Raw genomic sequence first — 5,037 nt, 5'->3', positions numbered from 1 at the left:
CTATCCAACTGCCCTGTCCCTGGGGGAACCCAGCTTTATTTCCCAATCATACTGCCCTGTCCCTAGGGGAACCCAGCTGTATTTCCAAACCCTACTGCTCTGCCCCTGGGGAACCCAGCTGTATTTCCAAATCCTGCTGCCCTGTCCCCGGGGGAACCCAACTGTATTTCCCAATCCTACAACCCTGTCCCTCGGGGAACCCCAGAGTATTTCCCAATACTACTACCCTGTCCCTGGGGGAACCCAGCTGTATTTCCCATCCTACTGCCCACTCCCTGGGGATCCCAGCTGTATTTCCCAATCCTACTGCCCTGTCCCCGGGGGAACCCAAGTGTATTTCCCAATACTACTACCCTGTCCCAGGGGGATCCCAGCTGTATTTCCCAATCCTACTGCCCTGTCCCTGGGGGATCCCAGCTTTATTTCCAATCCCGCAACCCTGTCCCTGGGGGAACCCAGCTGTATTTCCCAATCCTACTGTCCACTCCCTGAGTGAAACCAGCTCTATTTCCCAATCCTGCTGCCCTGTTCCTGGGTGAACCCAGCTATGTTTCCCATTCTTACTGCCCTGTCCCTGGGGTAAACCAGCAGTATTTCCCAATCCTACTGTCCACTCCCTGAGTGAACCCAGCTGTATTTCCCAATCCTACTGCCCTGTTCCTGGGGGAACCCTGCTGTATTTCCCAATCCTACTGCCCTCTCTCTGGGGGAACCCAGCTGTTCATCCCAATCCCTTTGCCCTGCCCCTGGGGGATCACAGCTGTATTTCCCAATCCTACTGCCCTGTCCCAAGGGGAACCCTGCTGTATTTCCCAATCCTACTGCCCTGTCCCTGGGATATCCCAGCTGTATTTCCCAATCCTACTGCCCTGTCCCTGGGGGAACTCAGCTGTATTTCCCAATCTCGCTGCCCTCTCCCCGGGGGAACCCAGCTATATTTCCCAATCCTACTGCCCTGTCCCTAGAGGAACCCAGCTGTATTTCCCTATCCTACTGCCCTGTCCCTAGAGGAACCCAGCTGTATTTCCCAATCCTACTGTCCTGTCCCTGGGGGAATCCAGCTCTATTTCCCAAACATACAGCCCTCTCTCTGGGGGAACCCAGCTGTATTTCCCATACCTGCTGTCCTGTCCCTGGCGTATCGCGGCTGTATTTCCCAATCCTGCTGTCCTGTCCCTAGGGGAACCCAGCTGTATTTCCCAATCCTATTGCCCTCTCCCTGGGGGAACCCAGCTGTATTTCCCATTCCTGCAATCCTGTCCCTGGGTGATCCCAGCTCTATTTCGCAGTCATGCTGCCCTGTCCCTGGGGGAACCCAGATCTAATTCCCAATCCTACTGCTCTCTCCCTGGGGGAACCCAGCTGTATTTCCCAATCCTATTGTCCTGTCCCGATGGGAACCCAACTGTATTCCCCTTTCGTACTGCCCTGTCCCTGGGGTAACCCAGCTGTAATTCCCAATCCTACAACCATCTCCCTGGGGAACCCAGCTGTATTTCCCAATCCTACCGCCCTCTCCCTTGGGGGAACCCAGCTTTATTTCCCAATCCTGCAACCCTGTCCCTGGGGGAACCAAGCTGTATTTCCCAATCCTACTGTCCACTCTCTGAGTGAACCCAGCTCTATTTCCCAATCCTGCTGCCCTGTTCCTGGGGGAACCCAGCTATATTTCCCAATCCTACTGCCTTTTCTCTGGGGGAACCCAGCTGTTTATCCCAATCCCTTTGCCGTACCCCTGGGGGATCACAGCTGTATTTCCCAACCCTATTTCCCTGGTTCGGGACAAAGTGAGGACTGCAGATGCTGGAGATCAGAGCTGAAAATGTGTTGCTGGAAAAGCGCAGCAGGTCAGGCAGCATCCAAGAAGCAGGAGAATCGACGTTTCGGGCATAAGCCCTTTTTCATGAAGCCCTTCTTCATGATTCTTGAAGAAGGGCTCAATCCGAAACATTGATTCTCCTGCTCCTCGGATGCTGCCTGACCTGCTGTGCTTTTCCAGCAACACATTTTCAGCTCTGTCTTCGGGAGAACCCAGCTGTATTTCCCAATCCTATTGCCCTCTCCCTGGGGGAACCCAGCTGTATTTCCCAATCCTACTGCCCTGTCCCTGGGGGATCCCAGCTGTACTTCCCAATCCTACTGCCCTGCCCCTGGGGAACTGAGCTGTATTTCCCAATCCTGCTGCCCTGTCCCTAGGGGAACCCAACTGTATTCCCCAATCCTAGTGTCCTGTCCCAAGGGGAACCCAGCTGTATTTCCCAGTCCTACTGCCCTCTCCCTGGGAGAACCCAGCTGTATTTCCCAATCCTACTGCCCTGCCCCTCAGGAACTGAGCTGTATTTCCCAATCCTGCTGCTCTCCCCCTGGGGAACCCAGCTGTATTTTCCAATCCTACTGCCCTGCCCCTGGAGGAACCCTGCTTTATTTCCCAATCCTATTGCCCTGTCCCTGGGGGAACCCAGCTGTATTTCCCAATCCTACTGTCCACTCCCTGGGGAACCCAACTGTATTTCCCAATCCAACTGCCCTCCCCCTGGAGAACTGAGCTGTATTTTCCAATCCTACTGCCCTCTCCTTGGGGGAACCCGGCTGTATTTCCCAATCCTACTGTCCTGTCCCAAGGGGATCCCAGCTGTATTTCCCAATCCTGCTGCCCTGTCCCTAGGGGAACCCAACTGTATTCCCCAATCCTACTGTCCTGTCCCAAGGGGAACCCAGCTGTATTTCCCAATCCTACCGCCCTGTCCCTGGGGGAACCCAGCTCTATTTTTCAATCCTACTGTCCTGTCCCTTGGGGGAACCCAGCTCTATTTCTGATTTCTACTTCCCGGGCTATAGCATTGACTTTGTCCCTGGGGAATGAATTGAACCAGTGTGATCCTGTAGACGCTGGGTACTGCCCTGATGTGGTTGTGTATGTGACCACATAAATGTCAGCCACTGCTGCTTGGAAGGAGCCAGTTACAGGGAAGGTTAAAGCAGCTGCCACCTTCATAGCCACCGGGAGAGGTTGGCCTCCCAGTCCTGCTGCCCCCTAGATCCTGCCCCAGTATCTGGCACACAGTCCCATCAGTGTCCCAGGGCATACAGAGCCTGTGTCAGCACTGCACCTCACTCACACACTCACCCTCAGGAAATGTGATCCGGCCATGGGCCTCACACATCTTGAGGGGCCCTGTCCTTGAGCTGGCTGCTCCTCATTTTCACGTCACCAGACATAGTCCACCTGCATCCATCCTCAATTTCTTGGGAAGGCAGCCACAGTGAGCAACATGCATCAGACTCTCGGTGGCAATAACCTACATTGGGAACATGAGGAGTGAAAGTGGTTTTTGACTTCAGCACGGTCATCAAGGCCTGCAAGTGAGGGTTGAGCACAATTCTCTGCTCGGTGATTATCCCACTGCAGTGGGATACTGAAGGCCAGGTTCCATCATCCATCCACATTGTACAGCAACTTGGCGAAGGGGTCACACCAGTTGAGTGACCATTAAGACTTACATCAAACACTGGACGTCTCACTGCATTCTGTACACTCTTATATTTGCATCACTGATGAAGAAGTGATGGTTTGTGACTCACACAGGACCTTCAGGCAGCAATGGCTTCTTATACCACCATTGCTAATGCCACAGAGTGTGTTTTAACTCTTATATCTAGCAAAGAAACTGAGTCGACTCTTAATAAAATTAAATGATAATATTTATTTATTTAACACAACTGATAAAATATTCTACAAATTAACAATTTACACAATACATCTAATTAAATATCTTGTGCTTTAACTTAACTCTGGATGATCATATACCACCACACTAGATCTTGGCCTTGAACCATGTGGCGTTGGTCATCTGATCTTTCCCAATGGGGATTGGAGTGTCTTCTCTTCATGATTGTTGGTCTCGAGTTACCACTCCGGACCGTGGTGTTGCAGTGATTCTTGTACTTAAAAGTCTTTGCACCCTTTTGGGAGAGTCTTCGATGTTCACCAATAGATCGATCAGGACTCAATCACCCTGAATGTCTGGACCCAACCATATATGGACATGTCGGTGGCAGGGTGGTCCTTGGGCATCCATTCCTGGAGGTGTTGGGGCACGTAGGTCAGGTGGCACTTTCCAAATAGTGTGAGGCACCTCTGTGCGTGGTAAACAACATGATGTTTCCGATTGTCCTGGGGATAGCATTCCGATCAATCCTTTCAATTCCCATTCAAGTGTATATTGTATTGTCTGCAACTGCTGGGTCAGTTGCATACTGTCTGTCTGAAGCTGTAGCCTTTCTGGATTCTGCAGCATAGGACAAAGTGAGGACTGCAGTTGCTGGAGATCAGAGTCGAACAGTGTAGTACTGGAAAAGCACAGCCGGTCACAGCCCCCGATGAAGGGCTTATGCCCGAAATGTCGATTCTCCTGCTCCTCGGATGCTGCCTGACCTGCTGTGCTTTTCCAGCACCACACTCTCGACTCTGGATTCTGCAGCATGTTTAGTCCAGAGTCTTTGAGCACCATCACTTTTGGTCAAGGCTAGTCTAAATTTCCCATCATGCCTCATTTATTGTCCATCTTCATAAATCCATCATTTTGAGTGGCCTGTCTGGCCATACTAACTTCCACATTACTGAGATGCCTGAGTTTAATTTGCAAACATCTTTGACCAACATCTGACCCCTCAGCACCTTCACTCTGCATGCGTAGCAAATGGGTGATGAAATGATTGTAAATTAAATGTAGCTGCACTTTGCAATCATTTCATGTTTTTGTTGGGTGCAATGTTCCAGCATCCAGCAGAATGGGATCCTGCGCTCTCGGCAGCAACCTGACACTGAGACTACCTGAAATAACTCTGCACAGGCCGGTATCCCGCCACCAAGTCACCCTTTATTTACACATGAAAAATACATGATGCCGACCCAGCTCGCAGAGTCGGTTCCTAGAGTGAGCAGAACCCATGACACTCCTGTTTATTTTATTTTTCTGGACACTCCTGTTTATATCTGTCAGCTAGGGCTCCCTGATTGGACCAGGTTAACACCCC

General features: G+C 51.4%; 1 protein-coding gene across 1 annotated transcript in view; it reads left to right on the top strand.

The window, feature by feature from the left end:
- The window catches only part of nras (NRAS proto-oncogene, GTPase), a 64,374-nt gene that overhangs the window by 2,024 nt on the left and 57,313 nt on the right, over window positions 1–5,037 (top strand). The window lies entirely within an intron of this gene.

The sequence above is a fragment of the Chiloscyllium plagiosum genome, chromosome 26 (genome assembly GCF_004010195.1).
Source record: "Chiloscyllium plagiosum isolate BGI_BamShark_2017 chromosome 26, ASM401019v2, whole genome shotgun sequence".
In the NCBI taxonomy this organism is placed as follows: domain Eukaryota; kingdom Metazoa; phylum Chordata; class Chondrichthyes; order Orectolobiformes; family Hemiscylliidae; genus Chiloscyllium; species Chiloscyllium plagiosum.
This window is presented reverse-complemented; position numbering and strand designations above follow the sequence as displayed.